The following is a 25,073-nucleotide window of genomic DNA, read 5'->3' on the forward strand; positions in this document are numbered from 1 at the left end:
TATGTAACAGGCAGAAGGAAGCGTTTCCGACCCCATAAAGTATATATTGATCAGGATCACTAGCCGAGTCGATCTAGCCATGTCCGTCCAGATGAACGCTGAGATCGCGGAAACTATAAGAGCTACAATACTGGGATTAGACATTCAGATTCCTCAGATTCCTGCGCAGCGCAAGTTTGTTTCAGCAGCGTGCCACGCCAACTCTAACGCCCACAAGCCGCCAAAAACTGTGGCTCCTACAGTTTTGATGCTATAATAAAAATTTTAACTGAAATGTTTTCTTCTACAATACCTATCAATTTACCAAAAAAAAAAATTTGGCACGCCCACTTAAACGCCCACAAACTTCAAAAAATTGGTCGTTAGGCTTTCCGTCTTAACGTCAGCGTTCAGAAGCCGAATTCATTCAATTTACAAAACGTCCTTTCAACGAAAAAGTCGAAGTACCGGATAATGCTACAATTGTCACAAAGTAGGACATTATTCTTCGAAATTTCCTGAGCCCCAGCGCAATCGCACAATACACGATTCTGCCAGCTGCCCCGATAACCCAAAGACAGGTCCAAAAACTAATAAAATTGACTCTGATTCTGATTCGGAAATCTCCAAATCGATCTCGGTAAACGGCAATGAAACCATCGCACTCATAGATCCAGGCAGTACGCGAACGCTAATTCGTAAGTCATTCGCCGGAAATGTAGGAGTTCTACAACGATGTACTGTCACTCTGAACGGATTTAGTGGTGGGAAATTCCTTTTCACACACAAACTTTTCGTGAAAATTGTGATTGACGATTCTGATTACGAAGTTGACGTTTTGGTCGTAGAAGATAAACTAATGACCGAAAATGTAATTTTGGGTAAAGATATCCTTTGTCGCGATGCAAACAAATTGATCATCCTCGCTAATGAGTGTTACGTAGAGAATATTCGAAAAATTCAGACGAGCTAAGAGCGTTCCTCAGTTGAAAGTGAACTCATAAACGGATTGATATTGGAAAACGCTTCTTGCTTTGCGGAAAAAGCTAGTGAGCTCGGTAGATGTTCCAAAATGGAAATAACCTTAACATCAAACGTTCCCTGCTTCTCTAAGCCCACCGTACGCCTTTTGCACTCAGACCTGTCGCCGGTAATATTATCTCCGAGTTGCTCGAAAGTGATATCATTCGTCTTTCGGACTCTCGTCATGCATCTGGAACTGTCGTCGTTGAAATACAGAATGGTGAACATTGTCTTTGCGTCGACTACCGACGTCTCAACAGTATAACCGTCAAAATACCATTTCCAATGAAAAATCTGGAGGAGCATTTGCCCAATTAGCTGGAAATGCCTATTTTTCTCAGCTGGACTTGCGTATGGGATATCATCAGGTCAAGGTTTGCGAATCATCCAAACAATTCACAGCATTTGTAACTTCAGACGGCCACTACGAATATAAAAGGATGCCGTTCGGCCTCGTCAATGCCCCAACAGTATTTCAAGCGGTAATAAACAAAATCATCAAATGCATGGAGCCAGGTGAGGTACTCGCATATCTAGATGACGTCATAGTTCCCAGCAAAACATTTGATGAGGGTATCCAACGACCTGAAAAATTCTTCCGAATTCTTAAAGAGAGCGGTTTAACATTCGCTACGACAAATTCAAGTTTCTTCAATCAGAAATAACTTTCTTGGGCCTTATTGTCAAGAAAGATGGTATTACTCCGGACGAGAACAAGGTGAGCGCTATCGAATACTTCAAGGTCCCTACTAACGGAAGGGATTTTTGGGTCTATGGGGATTCTTTCGAAAGTTTGTTGAAGGCTACTCCTTAATAACAAGATTCCATACACGATTGTTGCGTAAATCAAAGCAAAACTGCTTTGATTGGGGAAATGACCAGCAACGGGCATTTAACGAGCTAATCTACAAACTATGCTGTGTTCCTGCTCTAGTTCTGTACGACTTTGCAGCACATCATGAGGTACACACAGATGCTTGTGCGATCGGACTAGGAGGAGTCTTATTGCAATCTGTCTTACTTTAGTAGGCACTGTACTGACGCTGAATGTAAATACAATAGCTACGAACTCGAAACGTTGGCCATCGGAGAAACGCTAAAAAGTTTCAGGGTGTATATTCTAGGAAAACCCTGTGAATGCCATGAGCCGCGCTCCCGACTCACCTCCTGGAAAATCCTTACCCTTCTTTCAACTCCACAGGCTACCTTGTAGTCGTTGAAAACGGACCAGGTGCTACAGACGAGTCGCAAAAGCTCGATCCACGTTATCGAGGACCCTATATCGTCGTCAAGGTCCTTGGAAATGATCGTTGTGTAATCGAAGACATCCCAGGTATTCAGATTACAGGACGTAAATACTGTTTTGTCTATTCCTGCGACAAAATCAAGCCGTGGTGCTCCAACATCCCTTAGTTGGATGTTCCCGACGATGACGAGGACCGAATCGAGGACGATCCGAATGCAGGATTGGCCGAGCTATCACGATTCAGTTCTGATGGAGAAGTATTGAACAACAACGGTGTGGCAACTCCGAAGCCAGTTGGCAAATAATTGTGGAACGAAAACGACACGAGCAACGTCACCTCCGCGAGAACGACACATCGCAGCGTACAAATTTCATAACCCAGACATATCTTTTCATTTTTTGTAATCCAGTTGTTTATAATTAAAAATACAATTAATAATACGAGTTAGTGTCATAACTCACCGTTAGCCGCACTATCTATTCGTTTTATTCCTGACAAACCAACAGCGACTAACACATTCCCCTACACAACACCGAGGTATTGAACTATCTCAAGTGTTTGATCCTATGGGTTTCTTAAGCCCTTTTATAATTTATGGAAAAATCGTTGTATATGCGCTGTGATCGCTTAAGCTTGATTGGGACGAAGAGCTGCAACCGAGCTATGCCAGTCAATAGCAAAAATATCGAGAGGATCTAAAGTTAATCGACCTGTGCGCGATGTCTCGTTCTGTAGTCCCACTCCAGGCTGATCTGAGCACTATCTATGCCTCAAGCCGCGCCTATGGCAGAGTCATCTATGCTTGCGTTCAAGACCATGAAGGTTCAGCATAGGTACATTAGGTAACCTCAAGATACAAGGTGGCGCTAGTAAAAGTGACATCTCTGCCCCAACTAGAACTGCAAGAGACATTGCTTATGACATCGTTATTGGCCAAGGTTCGATCAAGTATTCACATAAAGGTTGCGAGGATTAAATATTTCACTGGCTAGCGTCGCATGCAAGCCGCTGGACAACAATTGCCGCAAATAGAGTAGCACTTACACAGAAGCTTTAAGAGATTCAGGGTTGGTGATGATAGAGTCTAAAATAAATCCAGCTTATATTGTTCAATCATCAGCCGCCTGATCAAGCAGCCTGAGTATAGGCAGGGTGCATTCTCGTTAACAGCAGGTTTCGATAAGGACTTAGTTAGTGAATGTTAATTTGTTAAAGACTTTTTGAAGCTTCAGCGAGCTGTTGTATATAAATATCGAATGCGGGGAACAAGTAATCAAGAAAGAACCGGTTTATCTAATTTAACTGTACGCGAAACGGCTGGAGGCCTTCGTTACATAATTTATGTCATACAAAAAGATAAGTTAAAAGAGGAACTTAGTAGGTTTTTAAGTTGTAATAGGTTAAAATCAGTGAAGATACAAGGCTTAAATCCTTTCATCGGTATAGAAGAAGGGTTACAAGTTATTCGTGTAGGCGGGCGATTATTAAATTCTGATTTACCTTGGGAAACAATACATCCAACTTTGATACACTGGTAGAAAAAACATCGTAAATGTCACTATTTCGCCAACGTTTCAACTATTTTTCCCAGCGGTTTAGAACCTAACATGAAAATCGTAAAAACGAAAACGTTAAATAGTTAATTATTTTTTGAATAATCTCGTAGTAAGTTCAACGATTTTTTAATTTCGATCAAATATGTTAAAATAGTACATAATAATTAAATTAATTATGTTCCATAGTAAAAAGTATTATATTTTTATATTTATTTTAAATATTTTCATATTTAGTTCCAGTAAATAGAACATTTCATTTAAATGGTTTTTATAGTTAAAATAATTATAGCCCGCCTTAAAACTCAGCATATTTTTATTTGGATTAAGTAATTCTCCTATTTAAATCAGACTGGGATGAACTTTAATATAAATACAAATTGTATTTAAATTAAATATAATCCCCGTTAAAAGAACTGTACTTTATGTTTGATTTAAATGTATTATTTAAACCATACTATTATGGTGCATATTCAATTTAAACCAATCTGTAGTTTAAAACAAGCGTGATTTATATTTAATAAAGACCCAAATTAGTATGTGTTTTTATTGAAAATAAACGTAAACATATAATCAAACAATTGTTCTGCTTAAACTCTATTTTTTACCATGCTAACACGTTATCATTACTTTTGTTTTAAATACATTTGTACCTAACGTATTTCTTAGAATTTATATGATACATATATACATATACATATTATACATTATTATACATATTTTTTATAATCACACATTTTTTTGTTTTGCCACATTCGTACGCCTGCATGTGCGTACAAAACTTTCCTGCGAGTCATAGTAGTGATAATTTCTTTCGCTTGTTGGTTCCTTTAATGACGGTCCACGAATTATTTAAGATGACAGATGTGAGCAATACAATGTAAATGTAGTCCTTGTAATCTGTGAATAAGAATATGTTATAAGATTTTTGGTAATGGCATAATTTAGAAAAAGTCAAGCTTATCATAAAAAGGTAAAATTTATAAATTTAAAAAAATTATACATTACCAAGTGATACAGTTTTCTGAACTGTCTTTAATAGTTTAAGTTGCTTTTTGTTTTGCATTTGCTCTTCGTAAAAGCAAAAAACCTTTTCCTTAAATGGGTCCCATATATCAAATTGCTTCTTTCTCAGGGTACAATATGTTGAAATAAATTTGTATCTATAAAGAAAAAGTTAATAAGTTTTATAATAAGTTTCGAGTAGGTGTTTTTATATAAAGGGATTTAAATAAGACAAAAATATTGTTTAAATTTATTTCGTTTTTATTTTTTTTTAAATATCAAAATTAGTTAGATTTAAAGAAAAATCACGTGAAAGAACCAAAAAATATTATAAAGAAATAGATGAAACGACTGCGACGCCACAGAACCGAATGCAACGGCAGCGTAGCGTCTTTTTTGCGCCTTTTTAGTGTTTTCCATCTCGTGCATTTTACTCCTTTTAATTTCCTTTCATATTCTTCATTTCTTTCGCGTATTTTTTATCCACTTCATGTTTATTACCCAATCGCATATATTTTATTGTTTTTAAATGTAATTTTCTTTTCAGCTTTGTTTATTTCGTTAAATGTATTATCTAAATTTTCACGAAATAATAACGCGCACAACAAAGAAGAAACTCAAAAAGGAAAAATGCGACAAAAAAAAACGTGGACATGCACATGCCTTAATACTAAGTAATTATTGTATTTTTATTTGACTCACCTTTTTTCTATACTTTTCACTTTTTTATTACACTTAAATGAACACTTGTCTACCGAGCTCTATTAATCACTTTTACATCCGATCAGGAGAGCCGCTTGCTTCGAAATGATCGCGGGATTCGCTACAAAGCGGAGTGTCAAAATATTTCGTATATACATACATACATATGCATGTGTGCAAAAAGGACGCACAAAATCTGTAGCGTGCCGTTACTTTACAATAGAGGTCAAAGTAATGGGGAAGAAAATAAGAAAATATGTACAAATAAGTCCTTAAGTTTAATAACTTCTATATGTCAATTTAGTATTATTTATTTTATTTTATTATATTTATATATTATAAGAACATATCTTATTGTTAAAACATCGGTACACAAGAAATATTTATGGCTTCTGCACATACATATTTTCTTGGCCACCAATGTACAAATGCGAATGGAAGAAGAAGACGCGCTTGCGTTTGCCGTTTTGCTTGTTCATATTTGTCTCTAATTTGTCTGAATGTATGTAAGTATGCACATTGTGCCGTTGGTTTTAGTTTTTCGTTACGGCCCAGCGTTTACAATGCAAGCACATTTTTTCTTTGGCTAAGCATGTTTTTGTACTTTTAATAGTAAATTACAAAGCCAAATCTTATGATAATTGTCAAGGAAATAGAAAGAGGCTGCCGGTGGTTGGGCAGCCGTAACTAAAACCCTTTTCTTTAAATATTATTTTATTATTTATTTTTATATTATATTATATATTATTTATAATTTTATTTTTATATATTTTTCTTTTGAAAATTACTAATAATTTAAATTATGTTGTGTATATGGGTCACAAACTTAATACATATACATACCTATGTAATTTGATTTATAATTTACAATTATTTGGTCAAATACAAATTTTGAAAACGTTCTATATTCAAAATAAAAGAGTAAATATTCCGAACAAATTGAAAAAGTATTTACTTGAAATATAAAAAACCATCAAATATACTATGAATTCAACTACTTTTTGTAATAGTTAAAACCAAGATGGCCACATTGGATTTGAATGTGACTAACTTGTTTTTAAATATAAATCACTTTGAATTGAATACTTACATATTTGACATACGGCTTAAATATGTTTTTTATTTAAATGAATGGTTTTAATATTTAATATGACTATGCATGGGAGTAAAAAAAATCAAATAAAAATATATTTGATTTCACTTCGTGTTTTTTCTACCAGTGTACCACATGATCTCATGGCAGTTGAAACCCTAGTTGAATACACACATCTGATTTGCGGCAGAAGTATTGGATTTTCAAGTGCAGGAAGGTAGCTCGCAAGGCTGTTAGAAGATGCGTCGTCTGCTTTCGGCAGCGCCCTGTCCTAGAACAACATCTATGGGTGCGCTTCCAAAAAGCGGAGTGCGAGACAGTATTCATCCGACTGAGCGCGGTCAGCCGTGCGGGCTTAGGGAAGCGTCACCGTTCTCAGACTAGGGTGAACAGGTGCTGCGCTCTCAAGGATCACTCCTTTCGATACACCACTGCCTGTCCCTTGCTCTGACGCGGATGGTCCCAATGGGGTTTCCGCTCAGCCCGCGCGGACAGTCAAGGCTAAACACCAGGAAGCTGCCTCGCGCTTTACTTTACTTCTACCCTAGTGTAAGCGAACGTTCCACCCTAGCCTCACCCTTCTGCTTATTTTCAGGGACGTTTCCGCGTGGCTCGATCTGTCTTGCGTGTCTGTCGTGATGTGGTGGCTGGCTTGCTGCTGAAAATGTCTTGCGCTCTGCTCCTGGCTGCGCCACTGGACGTAGCGTGGCTTCTCGTACTCGGGGTTTCGGGCGTACGCCGATCCGGGACTTCACGAGTCGAGACCCTAGGGCTCTCCTGGACAACTCCACTCGAGACCGTACCGATCGACCGCTCTCCCTTCTGGCTTGTTATACTCGGGATTCACCAGGCGTAACGCCTGGACATAGTTCATAAGAATGAACAGCCCGTCTTGACCTAGCTGTGTGATGCCCTCTGGACCTCAGCTACCTGCGTCTCAATTTGGAGATTCCTGGTATCCCAATCCCGAATGTCTCGACTTAGCGATCTTGCTCCCTGTAGGCTCCCATGGCGCTGCTTTTTCGACGACTCGACTTGTTGTAGCTCCCTTGTAGTATATTTGGTTGACTGACTGTTCACTTTGGTACCTTGACTGATCTTGACGGTTTGACTCCTCGTGATCGACTGATGCTGCTTCCAGCGCTGGGCCCACTTATATAGGGCTCCTGGTACCATTAATTCTTGGCATCTGCGCACGGCACCACTTCAGGGTTCAAAGACAGCGGTTTTACCGTTCGACCTTTCGCCCTCTGCACACGGCCCCACACTAGGGTGCTAAGCGCGGCGATCTACCGGTAACCCTTCGCTCTTTCTCTCCAAGCTCTCTTTCCTCGTACTCTCCAAACTCTCTTGAGGCGAATTCTCCAAGTTCTCTCGAACTAAATTCTCCAAAACTCTCCCGAACTGAATTCTCCAAATTCTCTTGAACTGAATTCTCCAAACTCTCTGGAACTGAATTCTCAAAACTCTCTTAAACTGAATTCTCCAAATTCTCTGGTAAGGGCCCGGCCATCTGTCGCTGCTGAGATGTGTGAGGAGTTGTTCAACTCCTCACAAACTCTAATTTTAAGGTTTTTTTTACATAATAATAGGTTAGGTTAGGTTAGATAGGAGTGGGTGGAGATTAGATAATAATCCCCACACTTAGGCCACATTGGGCCCTTGTGATACCACATGATCTCTGATTAGATCCTTTTCCCTAGCTCATGGGTTATTTGCTTTCGCGAAGTATTTTGTTCTTCTTAGGAAACATAAGATGTTTCGGATGCTTACGCCCTGAATGGCCGCAAGGTTCGGAAGTGTGTAGCTACCTAGGGCTTGAAAGCGCTTTAGGTTATGCGCTGGGCAGAAGCATAGGAGGTGTTCGGTGCTCTCCTCTTCGTCTATCTGTTTGCAGCTCTGGCAGAAGTCGTGGTTACTGAGTCCCAGCCTGAGCGCATGAGTCCCTATATGACAGTGGCCCGTGAGGGCATTTAGGAGAGTGATGATGTCCGCCCTGCTACGTTGTAGGAGAGTTTTTGTTCTTTTCGTTGTTGTTGTAGTTTGGCCATGTGAGTCTAGAATTGTGGCAAGTTGAGATTGAGTTCCAACGGTTGTTGGAAAGTGTGTACAGTCTCTGCCTGAGATGGAGCTTGCAGGTAGCCATGGGCATACCCACCGTGTCCTTATCGCGAAGGATGTCGGCGGTTGTCCCTTGTCTTGCTAGCTCGTCTGCTATGCAGTTGCCTTCAATATTGCGATGTCCAGGCACCCAGATGAAGTTGATTCTCAGATGAGTGGCCATCTCATTAAGAGATTTGCGGCATTCAGAGATTGTTTTTGAGTTCGTTGTATAGGAGTCGAGGGCCCTGAGGGCTGCTTGACTATCCGAGAAGATGAAAATATCTATGTCATGATGTACTGACGTGTCCAGGGTGGTCATGTCTTCCTGAATTGCCATGACTTCCGCTTGGAAAACACTACAGTGGTCTGGTAGGCGGAATGAGACTTTTATGTCTAGTTCCGGAGAGGAGACACCCCCGCCTGTTTGGAAGTTGAGCTTGGAGCCGTCTGTGTATATGTTGACAGCGGTTTCGAATTGGAGTGGGAGGTTGTCCCGGTCTGTACGGGTGGGTATGAAGGTCTTGTATCTTCTTTCGAAGTTGACTATGGGTAGAAAGAAGTCTGTACTGCGTTGTAAGGATGTATGTTTTGATATGATATTTGAGTGACCCGTAGAGCCTGTGGTTCATGCGGCTGCTCCACGGAGTCTCAGCGGATGCTTGCAGATGCCCAGCTTTTGGCAAGTAGGTCCAGGGATTGGAGGTCGAGAATTGTGTTTAGTGCTTCAGTGGCGGTGGTGCGAAGCGCCCCACTGATGCAGATCTCAGCGCTTCTTTGGATCTTGTGAAGGATCCGGAGGTTGCAATTCTTTTCTAGGGAAGGCCACCAAACATTGTATTCCGTAGAGGAGAATGGGCCTGACTATTGCAGTGTATAGCCAGTGAACTATCTTGGGGGAGAAGCCCCACTTCATCCCTATGGCTTTTTTACAAGCGAAGGGGGCTATTGCCGCTTTGCGTGTGCGATCTAGGATGTTGTCTGTCCAGAGTAGCTTTTTGTCAAAAATGATACCTAGGTTCTTTGCTTGGTTGCTAAGGGTTAAACGCGTTTGGTGTAGTTTTGGGAGAACTAGATTTAGTACCTTATACTTCCTTGTAAAGAGAACTAGTTCGGTCTTTTCTGGGTTAACTCCCAGTCCACAGACAACCGTCCACATGGAGAGGGTGGATAAGGCTGTCTCCATTAGATTGCAAAGAGTTTGCGGGAATTTGCCTTGCAGCTGGATAACCACGTCGTCCACGTAGGCTACCACTTTAGTGCCCGCCTCTTGTAGAATTGATAGCAGTTTGTTGACCCCTAAAACCTATAGAAGAGGTGGGAGTACGCCCCCTTGTGGGGTTCCTCTGCTGACATTCCTGGTCGAGTGGGCTGATCCCATAGTGGAGTACACTACTCTGCTGGCTAGCATGGTGTGTATGAGTCCCACTATGGGCCGCTCAATGCCCAGTTCAGTCAGAGCACCGGTAATCGACGTTGGGGTGACGTTATTAAGGGCGCCTTCTATGTCGAGAAACGCTGCCAGAGAGTATTCCTTATTGCGGAAATCTCTCTCTATACTGGATACTAGAGAGTGAAGGGCGGTATCTGTTGATCTACCCTTACGGTACGCGTGCTGTGCGTCGGAGAGTAGGCTTTGGTCGATGATTAGCCTGATATGGGTGTCAATAAGCCTTTTCAGGGTCTTCAACAAGAAGGAAAAGAGACTAATCGGACGGAAGTCCTTTGGGTTGGTGTGGGAGCGTTTGTCGGCTTTCGGTATAAAAATTACCTTAACGTCCAGTCATCTTGTAGGAATATGGTTTAGAGCAAGGCAGCCGTGGAAGATGGCTGTCAGCCAGGGTAGGAAAATATCTAGTGTCCGTTGTAGCTGTGCCGGGAAGAACCCATCTGGGCTTACAAGAGTTAACAGCACTGAATACGGCCAGGGCTCGATAGGTTGTCTGTGCTCTGGTCGTCTAATGTCTCCTCTATGTAGAGGTCCTCCACTACATGGGTGTTTTTAGGGAAGTGGGTGTCTAACAGTAGTTCAAGGGTTTTCTGACTGTTTGTGCCTAACCGAAAAAGACACTTCTGGGTCACACCGTGGGACAAGGGGGTAATGAGCACTTGTCACTGGCACGGGGACGCTTTGCTGGCAGGTCGATCGCGTCGCGGCAATGGTTACTGCGATGCCGAACCACAGGCGATGCGGAACTGCGCTGAGGTTGAGCTTACGTGATTAGCTGCTAGTTGAGATAGTGTATTACGAGCCCCATTCCTAGAAGTAGGAAGTAGAACCGCGGAGTTATGAGGTGCGTTGATAACTGATTTATTCTTCATTTGATACATACTTAGAACACGGAAGTTTAGTGTAATGATTAGTGAAATAAGCTATATTCTAAGGTAGGTCAGAGAATTATTACTATGGTAGCAGTTTGTGCAGTTGGCACGGCTGACACTGCATGATGTGCTGACTGCATTGTGGCGTCAGTGTGCCGTTGAGTCGGTGAGAAGGTGAGTTAGTGAGACATATAATAAGCTGATCAGCAATTCTCATATGCAGTGGGTGCTACTGAGCTCCTGGTATTGATACTCCAACATATGCTGACTGCATTGGCGGGTCAGTGTGCCGTTCAGTCGGTGAGACGGTGAGTTAGTGCGACATGTAATATGCTGATCAGCAATCCTCATATGCTGTGGGTGCTACTGAGCGCCTGGTACTGTTCCCAGCTTGGCTACTGCATGATTTGTGGGGTGTGGTCATGTTGAGCACCTTTGGGTACGAACACTGACTGTTTTCCGTCCAGCTGTCAGCATTGGTTTTTAGATAGCCAATGGTTGCTGGAGATTTTGCTAAAGTTTTTCTGAGTCTGAATGCTTCCGCAGTAGATTCTATGCTACTGCAAAAATTAGCCCAAGCTCTTCGTTTTAATATTCTAATTTCTTTTTTATGTGGGATTACTTTTGTATGGTATAAATTCCAGGAAGATTCGATATTGTTGTATTTAGCTCTATTGAAGTAAGTTCTACACTCTCTTTTAAGGTTCGCCAGGGTAGCGATCCACCATGGGGGTTTGTGCTTTGTTTTGACTGTTCTGCTTGGGAAAGCCCTTTTTAAGGCCTCACCGCAGATATCAGTAAAAGTGTTAACTAGGTTATCTAATTCTTGACCGTTGGGTACGTGCGTCGGTGGAGCGTGTAGGTTCCTGTTGAGGATATTTTTGTAGTATCCCCAGTTGGTTTATTTTAGATTAGTAATGTTCTCGGCGGGAGGACAGTCTAGAGTTATTGTAAATTCTATGTAGAATGAGTAATCGATCCCCACCTTCCACTCTTATAGCTGGTTAAGTAGGGGATCAGATATTAGAGTAATGTCAAAGTCATCCCTCCTATTCTAGTGATGAAAGTTGGGTCATTACCTTTGTTGCAGATGAATAGATTTGATTGAAGGAGATAGTCGTAGAGTAACTCACCCCTTTCGTTTGTGTTTGTACTTCCCCATTGTGTGTGTTGTGTGAGATGATGAGTGTATAGTATGAGTTGTTGTGTAGTGATGTTTGGTAGAGGCCCTTCGTAGTCGTGAGCCAGATAGAATGATGCTATGGTGTGCTGAGTGTTTTCGTTTAGCTCCAGTCTGACCGTGGTGAGGTCGCCTTCGCTAAACTGTGGAATAAGAAATGTGTTAAAGTTTGTCTTTGTAAGAATGCAGGTTCTGGTTTTACCCTTATCCTTGGTGTAAAATAGCTCGTATAGGGGGGTTGATAAGCCACATATGTTGTTACCAACAATCCATGGCTCTTGAATGAGGACTACGTCTATGTTGCCTGTTGCCAAGCGGGTGAGGAGGGCACCGGATGCTGCCTTGCTATGGTGCAGGTTAATCTGCAGGAACTGCACCATCTTTAGGACCGTGGTCGCGCTGTGTACCCTCCGCTGCCTCCGCTATGTCCTGGAGAACGGTACGCCCTGGGCGGGTTATGTCCTGATTGCACAGCTGCTTCAGGCTCTCTGTCAGCTCCGAGTCGGAGCTCGGGGGACAGGCAACCAGGTTGTCTATCGCTAGCTTATCTGTGTCGTAGATGCGTAGTTGCACCGGTGTTGTTGGGCTGCGAGGGGTTCCAAGCAGGCCTGGTTCGAGAGAACTAACACGTTCATGGTGACGCGCTCGGTTTTCTCCACCTTGACCACCTTCCAACCGTCTGTTGGAAGCTTCGGGTTGAACATGGTCAGCAGGATGAGTATAGCCTCTGGTTCCGAGGGTTCCGACGGCAGCCACACCCTCGCTCTCGGTCAAGACGGGATGTCAGCGGCCTCGCTAACTGCCAACTTGGCCCCGGGTAGACCTCGCTGACCTTGTTAATGACAGCCTTATAAAGTGCTGCCGATCTCTCGTCTTCACAGGCGATCAACTTAACATTGCCCTGGTACCACCCCGCATCTGTGCAATCGGGTGGCGGACCTGGGTTTTCGTCCAGCACTTTCAAGGCCACTGACGCAAGGGCCCGTCTAACCAGACCCCGTTGGTTCCTTGGGATCCTTCCGCCTTCATCGCTCTGGTCGATGACTCCAATGATCTTCCGATCCTTTACTACTTCAGCAAGGGATCTCGACCATGTGCCGCGGTTGGTTACTTTGGTCTTCTCGGTCGCTGGATGAGCTGTCTCCATCGACTTCTCTCGTTTGTTGCTGTTGCTGGTGGTCATAGCGATGTCGAAGTCTGGGATTACCGCCGTTGCCCAGGCTATGTCCTCTTGGATTTTTAGGTAATCCAATTTTGACGTTTGATCCTCACGTATCGGGTTGGTGGACAGCCGCTTGAGGATCCGGAAAGTTTTCTTACGTTCAAGAGGTCCTGCCTGGTTAGGTGGTATCCGCTGTACCCGGGTAAGGCTGACTAAGAACAGGTGGTCGCCACTAGCCTGAGCTCACCGTTTGAGACTGAGTTTTTTGATTGACTCTCGGCACGGTACGAGTGACACCTTAGTCCAGCCCGGGGTGAGATGAGTTGTGTGGGTAAAGAAGAGGTAGGTTCAAAGAGTGTAGGAAGGGGGTATATGTGAGCTATTTGTCGGAGGCGGCAGCACAAGCGCGACATCGGTACTGCTACGGCGCAGATACCCGCTGACTGTCCGGGCCGTGTCCAACTTCCACGCTTATTCGTAGCTACCCTGGAGAACCAGGGCGCTCGCTATCCGCAACCTGCGACCCGTTCGGTAGTCTTCAGCTCGGCGCCCTCCGACCCATCCCACTAACTCTTTGGTCGAAAATACATAATAATAAGACTGTAGTGATATTTCGGTTTTCACTATTCTTGATTTGGGCCACACCCACATGAACCACTCCCTTACGCGAAGGTAATTTTAACGATATGGATTTCAATTTTTTATTCCCTTGCAGAGGGTATTAGGATTTCAGTCAGAAGTTTTGCAACGCAGTGAAGGAGACGTTTCCGAAATATATATATTCTTGAGCACTAGACGAGTCGATCTAGCCATTTCCGACTGTCCGTCCATTTTTATGCAAACTAGTCTCTCAGTTATAAAGTAATGAGCTCTAAATTTCCCCAAAATCTTCTTTCTTTTGCAGGTAGTATATAAGTCGGAACCAGCCTCGGCACGGTACGAGTGACACCTTAGTCCAGCCCTGGGTGAGATGAGTTGTGTGGGTAGGGAAGAGGTAGGTTCAAAGAGTGTAGGAAGGGGGTATGTATGAGCTATTTGTCGGAGGCGGCAGCACAAGCGTGACGTCGGTACTGCTACGGTGCAGATACCCGCTGACTGTCCGGGGCTACTTATTTGCGCTTCTTGTTGGGGGCTTGGCGGTAGCCGGGCCGTGTCCAACTTCCACGATGAGTCGTAGCTACCCTAGAGAACCAGGGCGCTCACTATCCGCAACCTGCGACCCGTTCGGTAGCCTTCAGCTCGGTGCCTCCGATAATATTATCAAAATCGGACGACTATATCATAAAGGAACGATCAGAAAATTTGTGGGAAAATAATATGAAACAAATTAAAGCTTCGTTGTTTTTTAAAATATTATCTTATACTTATGGGAATATAAATTTTTGTGTTTTAAGGAATTTCGAATTTAATAATTATAACTGCAATGGTATACAAACTTCGGCTTGCCGAAGTTAACTTCCTTTCTTGTTTTTCAATTCTGTATTTGATTTTGACCACGCCCAGTCAGCCGGCCGAATCCCATATATATATAAAAAAAACCCCATAGAGTATTTATATTCTTGATCAGGATCACTTGCCGAGTCGATCTTACCATTTAGTGTCCGTCTGTCAATAGGTCCGTCTGTCCGTGTGAACGCTGTGATCTGGGAAACTTTAAAAGCTGCAATGCTTGCATAAGGCATGGGAATTCTACAGATTCCTGCGCAGCGTCAGTTTGTTTCGTCAGTGTGCCACTCTACGGCTCTTACAGTTTAAGTGCTAGATTAAAATTTAAACTGAAATGTATTAGTCTCGTCAATACCTATCGATTGACCCAAAAAAATGTTTGCCACGCACACTTCCACGCCCGCAAACCGCCCGAAATCTTCGAAAAATCGTTAATATGAACGCGTATATCTCGGAAACTATCAAAGACAGAGACTTGGGTTTTCAGATTTAGGTTCCAACGCCCACAAGCCGCCTAAGCGTGTGGTGCCCACAATTTTCATGCAAGGCTTGCCATGCCCACTCTAACTCCCATAATGCTTAAATCATTCTACCGCCCACATAACCATATTTTGAGATCGCGGGTAGGTGGAGCATTTCAATCTCTCGAAAGAATGTAACAGACAGATGGAAGCGTTTCCGACCCCATAAAGTATATATATTCCTGATCAGGATCACTAGCCGAGTCGATTTTGCCATGTCCCTCTGTCCGTCTGTCTGTCTGTCCTCGGGTCCATAGGTCTGAGAACTCGGAAACCATAAGAGCTAGCCTATTGGGATTTGGCACGCAGATTCCTGAACTTCCTGCGCAGAGTAAGTTTGTTTCAGCAAAGTGCCAGGTCCACTCTAACGCCCAAAAACCGCCCAAGCCTGTGGCGCCCACAATTTTCATGCTAGATAAAAAATTTTAGCTGAAATGTGTTGGTCTCGTCAATATTTATCGATTGATCCAAAAAAATTTTAAATACCATATGTCCGTATGAACGCTGAGATCTCGGAAACTTTAAGAGCTACAATACTGGGATTAGGCAGTTAAAGCCGTTTAAAAAACATCTGAATAAGAAAATAACTTCAAATGAAGTCTGAAGACAATTACAGAGTTATATCGAAATATCTTACCCACACTACTTAAGGGCATAGAGTCCGGCGTAACGCAGAGATAAATGGGAAATGGAGAAATGCAAGCAGCAAAGCGAGATTGAAATGAGCCACCTACCCGGGATCTCCATATATGGTTATGTGGGCGGTAGACAGATTTATGCGTTATGGGCGTTAGAGTGGGCGTGCCAAACTTTTTTTGGATCGATAGGTATTAATAAAAACAATACATATCAGATAAGATTTTTATTTTGGCATCAAAACTGTAGGAGCCACCGTTTTCGGCGGCTTGTGGGCGTAAGAGTGGGCGTGGCCCCCTGCTGAAACAAACTTGAGCTGCGCAAGCTCATCTTCGCACCCTAACCACCTGGCGAGAGCTCTAACAAGGTTGAGCAACCAATCACGTGTCTTCGCAATGACTTACCCACCCAGCGACCGACTTGAGGGATGCTCAACCAGAATGCAGTCTTAGTATACTATTAGTTAAATTTTAAGGTTAAGATTCGTTAACTTATTGTTAGTTCCAAAATTGAGACAAGATTCAATAAATAAAAGCAAAGATAATATAAAAAAAAAAATATTTAACTGAAATAGTCTCGTTAATACCTTTCGATTGACCCAAAAAAAAGTTTGCCACGCCCACTCTAACGCCCATAACGCATAAATCTGTCTACCGACCACATATCCATAAATTGAGATCGCTGGTAGGTGGCGCATTTCAATCTCCATTTTGTCCCTTTAGCTGAGTAACGGGTATCTGATAGTAGAGAGGTACTCGACTATAGCGGTCTTACTTGTTTAAAATTTGCTTTTTTTCTTGGACTTTACCAATGGTTTGTGTCTATATTTCGTATCTATATTATAATCAAACAAAAACACCTCTTAACGATGTAAGGAGTCGTGACGATCTCACCTTCAACATACAAAAGTTCTGATATACAACTTATAGCGTTTGAGTAAGCACATACAAAATTCTATGTTGTCCAAGTTACGGGTGTACGAAATTTAGCTATTTATAGCTGTTTTTCTGCAAAATTAGGGAGTACAACTAAAGATTCTTATATTAATATTAAATTAAGCTGTTCAACATCATCTAAAATTTTTAGGACATGATTATAAATTTAGATAGATAAAAAAGTTCAAATAACGGCAAAATATCAGCTAAAAACATTTTGGAAAAATTCAAGTTTAAGGAGTTGTACTGCTAACTTGATATCAACTTAGCAGAACAACTAAGGTTTTTTAAAAAATAAATTTTAAAAATGAAGCGACAAAATTATTTCTTTCACGAATAATTTACGGAAAAGTAACGGCAAAATATCAGTTAAAAACATTTTCGAAAAGTTCAAGTTTACGGAGTTGTACTGCTATTTTGATATCAACTTAGCAGAACAACTAAGTTTTTTTTTTTAAATCAATTTTAAAAATGGAGCGACAAAATTTATTCTTTCGCGAATAATTTACGAATAAATAACGGAGAAATACCAGTTAAAAACATTTTGGAAAAGTTCAAGTTTAAGGAGTTGTACTGCTAACTTGATATCAACTTAGCAGAACACCTTATAATTTTTAAAAAAATTAAGCGTCAAATTTATTTCTTTCACGAATAATTTTCGGATAATTAACGGCAAATTGTCAATAGGAAAAAAGTTTGGATATCAAAAGTTGTTTTGCTAACTTGATGCGTATCTTTTTCTGCTTGTTACTTTTGAACGGAGCATCCGATTTTACGAGTGGCATCCGACGCGTATTTTAAGTGAGTAGGTTAATAGCGGGGGTATTTATCACCACAGGCCCCAACAGATTTTTAAATTTTCTAAATTTTTAGTTTTACACTTTCACGGCTCTTTCTCCCAAACCAACTGTCTTTTCTAAAGTCTTGGTATGCAATCCTCTTGTTTTTGCACTACCTTTAAATTCTTGTATCACTCGAGGAAATCGGACAATTAAAGTCAATTTTTCTTATATTCGTGTATATATAGTAGTCGCCTTCGCACACCCTCCTGGTGCGCTTTGTCACAACTTGGACTACCGTTCACAGTGATACACGACAAGAACTACCATGAAGAAGTCCAAAACAAATTGTTCTCTTATGTTTTGTATTTCTGGGGTATTTTCGAAAGATAGATCTGTATATCTGTGTTCTGTTTTCGCTATGTTACAAATTCACATTCGTTTATTATACTTTCTGTTCAGTTTATTGCTTGTCCCGATAGTTTGAGAGCGACCCGATCAGCTGATCGTTCGCTCATCTGGACCTGTGTAGGGCAAGAGCATGAGAAGGTACGAAAAAAGAAGAAACAGTCTGCACGGTCGAACAACGCTGAACGCACGCAGCCGGTCAAACAAAAAATTTTACACTTTTGTCATACAGTTGTATATTTGAGTTCAAAATAATTATAACATTTTGAAGTTATTCTTTTGTGTTTGTCTTTGCCTGAGAACCTCTCTAACAATGAACCCTTGTTGACCTAATACAAGGGGACAGAACTATACGAGTACATGGTGGCCCATGAAAGGAACCTGCAAAGCAAATAAAGTTCTTACATCAGAATTCCGTTAAATAAATTCCGTTAGATCTCGGCTGCGTCAGATCGATATGCCAGCTCAACGAAGCCGTGCAAAAGAAGACATCGATACATAAGCGCAATAACAGCAACCCGGACTTTACAAAGCGCCCTCTTATCCTCGCTTCCTCTTTGTGGTGTAGTTCTGGTATGCACAACTGAGTGAGTTACCAAGTTGTGTGTGAGACAACTGTTACCGATTTTTCTATTAAATAATTATTCGGGGTGGTGAGTTGCGGAGGCCTTAGTCGTACACTTGGCAACATAAACCTGAGTCGGATGTTTCAGATTTGGACAACTTGGTGAATTTACAATCAGATCGTCACCAAGCGTTTAGGTCTGTGTTACAGAATTTTAATAAAGATTCGCAGGAAAGGACAACTAAAATGTATCTAAAAAAAGGGTGGATCAAGTGGATGAACTACGGAACCCTTTTCTTGAGACGCACTCGGTGATATTTAATTTGGATGGATTTGATGATTCAAGTTTCGCCACGAAGAATTCCTAATCAGAATTTGAGGAGCGTTATATGGACGCCTATTGCGCTCTCGCCGATCACTTCGACAAGCTTGGACCAGAAAATACTACGCCGACAGCAGCAGCCGAGAACGCCGACACGGAGTTGCGAGTAAACATGCCGCCAATGACGGCACCTAAATTTTCCGGTGCGTGTGTGGACTGGCCAGGCTACTACGATGCCTTCACAAGCCTAATACATAACAACAATAATCTGAGCAATGTCCAAGGATTGCACTTTCTTCAGGAGTCGTTGCCAATCAGTCGTGATAATGACATTCGTCAAGAGATGTAATCTATGCAGTGGCTTGAGGAATAATGATCAAAAGTTACAGCAATCCTCGACTCATTTTCTCACACCATATGAAAGCATTCTATGCGATTCCCAGATTGCAAAAAGATGAAACCGATTATATACGGTCGATGCTAGGCACGGTCAATGTTGGCCTAGCTACCTTCCGCCGTGTTCAAGTCTTGAACGGGGAATTGCAGCACTGGTTGGAGGACCATCAAGGAATCTCTTCAAAAGCTCCATCATATAGGGATTTGGAATCATTTCGATCGGCTAGTCATAGTGGATGGGGTTGAAAATCGAAGCTCGTCCAAACGCGTGCGAGTGCATAATGCACAGGAGCACTCAAAGCTTTCGAATAACCCTTGCTATCACTGTAGCGGCCACCACATCTTGCGTCGTTTCCCACCTTTCTTGGCGCTGGACTGTTACAAGCGCAAGGATACGGTCAGCAGGGCTAAATTATGTGTCAATTGCTTGAGTAAGTCGCATGCCCTGTTTCGCTGCACCAGCAATCAGAGCTGCCATGTTTGCGGTAAGCGCCATCATACGTTGCTACATTTCCCGGTTCCGGCTTAGAACCAGCCGTTGCACCACGCTCAACCGCGTCCTGCCCGGCCGCTGACACCGCAGTTTGTGTCGCCGGAATTCAGGGAAACAGTGTCTACACTACAACATCGTAGCAGAATCCACACGCATCTTACAGATGTCATTCGGCGACGTCATCCAACCTTTCCTCGAAAAATGTACTTCTCGCTACGGCTCGTATTATTGTACGAAACCCGACCAATGGCCTGCAAGCAGTAATAAACACTCTTGTCGATATATGTGCTCAATTCCATAACATCCAGTCTCAGCTTTTCGCCGCAGCAATGAAAGCACATCGAAGGGCTCCCGTTACCGATCGAAACGAGTTGATCTCATCTTGGAAGTGGACCTGTTGGCACAAAACATGCTGCCAGATACGAAGATTGGATTGCACGACGAGCCCATAGCTCAAAATACTCGTTTTAGATGGATACTATGTGGACAAGCAGAAGGAGTTAGAAAATCCTCCGAATTACGCTGTCATCGAGTAACTGTGGACACGGAATCATTGCTCAAGCGATTCTGCGAAGTCGAGGAACTCCATGCAACCACACAAAGCTTCGTTTTCGACGCCTCCTCAAGGACTAGTAACGAGAGATCATTGAACGACATACTTTGTACCGGACCCACTTTGCAGAACGACGGAAGGTGCTATTCATCCCTGATGGCTGCAAAATCAAAGGTTACTCCCGCGATCGATTTGGCGTCGTTTGTGACCGGTTGTGTTTATCTTGTGCTCTGTGATTTTTGTCAATTTGTCATTAATATCTGTGTTACTGGTGCCTTGCTTTGTGTCTTAGTCCAACTTAACCAGCCGTGATTGTGTTTTAAATCGTCTGTTTATGTTTAATTGTCTATTTTGTTGTAGCAATTTTAACAAAACCTAACTCTGTTTTTAACCTGTGCATTTTGTTATTGTAACTTCTGTACGCTGCGGTGCATTTGTTTCAATAGCTTTTGTTGTTGTTTCCCATAATCTGTAATCTCTCTCTCTTGTAATCTCTCTCCCGTTTCTTGTCGTCGCAACTGTTGTCGTGTATATTTTGTTTGTGTTTCGCAAGCCACGCTCAGTCGACAGCCACTCTGTCGCGCTCTCTCGCTTTCGCAGTCTCTTCGCGCTCTTATACTTTTGTGTTTTTGTGTGTCTACATTTTTATTGTTTGATCCCAGTGTCAAATTAAGTGAGGTATTTATAATTTGATAAGCTTATGATAAGCTTATGAGCGTAGTTGCTGATTTTAAAGTGTTTAAGGCGGACCTTGATAATAAAAAAATGTCAGTAGGGTCACCTAAACGCGAAAAGACCGCTTCTTCAAAATCTGCTCCCGTAAAGGCATCAGTTCCAAATCCCAACTTAGCTCCAAATATTTGTACCCGATCGGTAACGGCAGCTATGTCGGCATCTACTGGGTCTGGGGTACCTAAAGTTTCACTGACAGCAGTACCCATAGGTACCAAAAACTCTGGAGGAGTCCCTGTTTCTGCTAGTCAGCCTAAGGGGTCAAACCCTATGCAGCTTTCTGTGCCTACTGGTGAAGTTAGCTCTATTGGAGTCCCTAGTCTTGATAATCAGACGAACGATGTTAAGATTGCTAATGGTGGAAGAAAGAGCCTCTCGGTTGTTCCATATAGGAAGCAATTGTTTGTGTCTCGTTTAACACCTGAAACCACATCTCCAGATGTTTTGGAATTTATAAAACAGGAATTCCCATCTCAAAACATCACAGTGGAGGAGTTTAAATTTCCATATGTTCGTATGATATCTTTATTTAAAATATCTGCTCCTCCGGAAGTATTTAATGTACTAAATTCTAAAAGTTTTTGGCTTAATGATGAATTGGTCATTAAAGAATTTGTTCCAAACAGACGGAGAACTAATAATAGGCCTTCCACGACTGTACCTGCGCCAAAAAACTGAGCAGTTTATTTTTGGCCTATCAAAATGTTAGGGGACTCAATATGAAGCTACCTAAGCTTTATGCTGACTCCTCTGCCTTTTCTGAAGACACTCTGGCCCTTACTGAGACTTGGCTGAAACCGGAGATATCAGACTCCGAAGTTCTGTCCAAAAATTTTAATACGTATAGAACTGATCGCTCTCCTCGTAGGGGGGGTGCGGTGCTGGTTGCCGTTACCTCTACTTCATCATCGGAGAGAATATACTTTCTTAATCCCAATGACATAGAATTCGTTGGTGTTAAAGTATCTTTGAAATCTTTTTCTATTTATGTAACTTGTTCTTATATTCCACCTGGATCTGACTTAACAGTTTATGAGCAACATTTGTCTGCAATAAAAACTGTTTTATCTCATCTTTCCAAAAGGGATCTTTTAATTGTTTTGGGTGATTTCAATCTCCCTGACATTTCTTGGTCCCTTTCCACTGACTTACTTGTCTCTACCCCGTTATCTGACCATGACTTCGTTGATGGCCTGTTAGAATTATCATTACAGCAAGTTAGATTATACGTAACTCACTAAACAGACAATTAGATCTTGTATTTGTTCTAGATCCGTCTGAAGTCACTGTATCTAGAATTGAGCCACTAGTTGTGCCTGAAGATCAGTATCATCCCACATTAGAACTTACAATTTGTCTTCCCTGCGTCGATACCCTCTCTCCTTCACTTTCTCCAAATAAATGTAGATGCTTTCGTAAATGTGACTTTAGTAAACTCAACAACTTGATTTCACAATATAACTGGACAAATTTATATAATTGGATGGATATTGAAAGTGCTACGGAACTATTTTATAGTGTCCTAAACTCTTTTTTCTGTGAATGTGTTCCTGACAGTTTTCCTCCTAAGTTAGACAGGCCACCTTGGTTTACCAATCAGTTGCAAAGACTTAGAAACCTAAAAACAAACTTCTATAAAAAGTACAAAAAGTCGGGTAGCCCATCCGATTTTTCAAGATATGTGGTGGCTCGTACTAATTTTAATGTACTTAACAGTCATTGCTATTCCATGTATTTGAACCGATGTAAATTTGAATTTTCAAAGGATCCGAGGCAATTTTATAACTTTGTCAATGCTTAGCGAAAGTCTTCAGCATTGCCATCATCCGTACGATTAAACTCTATTGAGGTATCTACGGATCCCGAAATTGCAGATTTATTTGCTGAATTCTTCCAATCTACTTATAGTTCTGTTTCATGGTCTAATTCTAGCTACCCTAATCACTTAAACAGGGCAAATTGTATTTTTTCTCCTGTAATAACCGAGAGTTCTCTCTTAAGTTATTTAGAAACTATAACGCCAACCTATTCTCCGGGGCCAGATGGACTCCCTGGGTGTGTTCTTAAGTTTTGTGCCCGAACTATTTGTAAACCCATTCTTAAACTTTTTAATTTGTCTATCTCATCATCTGTTTTTCCTACTATCTGGAAAGATTCTTTTATTATTCCACTCCACAAAAAGGGTGCGAAGGTTAATGTTCAGAACTATAGAGGAATCTCCAAATTGTCTGCAATTCCTAAAACATTTGAACGCATTATTACCTCTCAGTTGCAACATTTGTGCTCCTCTTTAATATCGCCGTGTCAACATGGTTTTGTTAAGCGCAGATCGACCACCACTAACCTGCTCGAATTGACATCTTTTGTACTAGATGGATTTATCAAAAAATTGCAGACGGACGTTATATATACAGATTTTAGTAAAGCCTTTGACTCTGTTAACCACTCTCTTCTTTTATTCAAATTAGATCAGCTTGGGTTTCCGAATAATCTGTTAACTTGGATTTCAAGTTATTTGAATGGTAGACCTCAGAGGGTTTTATTCAAAAACGCTGTTTCCAAGATGATCAACGTAACATCTGGAGTGCCTCAGGGCAGTCATTTCGGCCCTTTGCTGTTTACTCTGTTTATAAATGATCTTCCTTCTATCGTAAATCACTCTCGTGTACTAATGTATGCTGATGATGTTAAGCTTTGCTTTTCATATAATAATATTGAATCTGGTTTCTGCTTGCAGTCAGACATAAATAGATTCCAGGAATGGTGTCAGTACAACCTTTTGAATTTAAACTATCTTAAATGCAACGTTATGACTTTTTATAGGGGTACGCCAACGTTCATGAGTTACTCTCTTCAGAACATGTCCTTGGACCGAATATACTCAGTAAACGATTTAGGTGTTCTCCTAGATCCTAAAATTAAATTTGACTGCCACATAACGTCTACTGTAAATAAAGCTATGAGTGTTCTTGGGTTTATAAAGCGTTGGTCTAAGGAATTTGATGATCCATACACTACCAAATTATTATTTACCTCACTTGTCCGACCTAATTTAGAATACTGTTCTTCCGTTTGGAGTCCTCAGTATCAAGTGCACATTGACCGTATAGAGTCCGTACAGAAACAATTTCTTATTTTTGCCTTACGTGGTTTGAACTGGGATCAAAACGTCAGGTTGCCTTCTTACTCGAGTAGATTGCTATTAATTAACTTGCCTACTCTAGTAAGCCGTAGAATTATGCTTGGTACTATTTTTATGAATAATCTTATCAGAGGCGATATTGATTCTGTAGATTTGGTAAGCCGCCTAAGTTTCAATGTTCCTGTTAGACTAATGCGAAACTACCATCCTATCAACTTGCCTCGATGTTCATCTAATTTTAGTCAGCATGAGCCCTTTCGCGTTCTTTCTAATAATTATAACAACCTATATCATTTAATTTGTTCCTCAACTTCTATCCCTGTACTAAAATCTAAAGTCTTAGCTCATTTGCTTTAATCTTGTTGATTTATGTTTTGGCCTGTCTTTATTTGTTCTATGTACCTTCCTCGCGAACCGTATTTGCCCGAAATTTGCGCGTAACATGCACGTGCTTGGTGTCGTTTGGGCCACTTGTTTGTACTGCTCTTAGTGCATCAACGTTCAACAATATGTCTTTAACTATACCTCAAACATAGTTAAGTGGAGCGGTGTTAGCCATCAAATTGGTAAGGTGGCTAACTATGGCTAAGTGTCTAAGTTCCTTTCCTGTCCAGGCTTTCTATTGGACAGATGCTTCTATTATGCTGCACTGGTTGCACGGAGACGTCTCAGTCCCATCGATCTAAAGAACTTCGAGTTGTGGTAGCGGCAAGGCTTTTGGCCATCGACAGATTTCGGACAAATTGGCATTAACGACTCCGCATTAGAGGCAAAGGTGT

General features: G+C 41.6%; 1 long non-coding RNA gene across 1 annotated transcript; it reads right to left on the reverse strand.

Annotated features, from left to right (window-relative positions):
• Positions 1-4,385: 4,385 nt before the first annotated feature.
• Positions 4,386-5,660, reverse strand: LOC139354475 (uncharacterized). The gene is made up of 3 exons (XR_011605432.1): positions 5,510-5,660; positions 4,811-4,965; positions 4,386-4,702 (listed from the first exon to the last, which is right to left on the reverse strand). It is a non-coding gene; the product is annotated as an uncharacterized lncRNA (long non-coding RNA).
• Positions 5,661-25,073: the final 19,413 nt, after the last annotated feature.

This window comes from Drosophila suzukii (assembly GCF_043229965.1).
Source record: "Drosophila suzukii chromosome 2 unlocalized genomic scaffold, CBGP_Dsuzu_IsoJpt1.0 scf_2c, whole genome shotgun sequence".
Classification (NCBI taxonomy): Eukaryota; Metazoa; Arthropoda; class Insecta; order Diptera; family Drosophilidae; genus Drosophila; species Drosophila suzukii.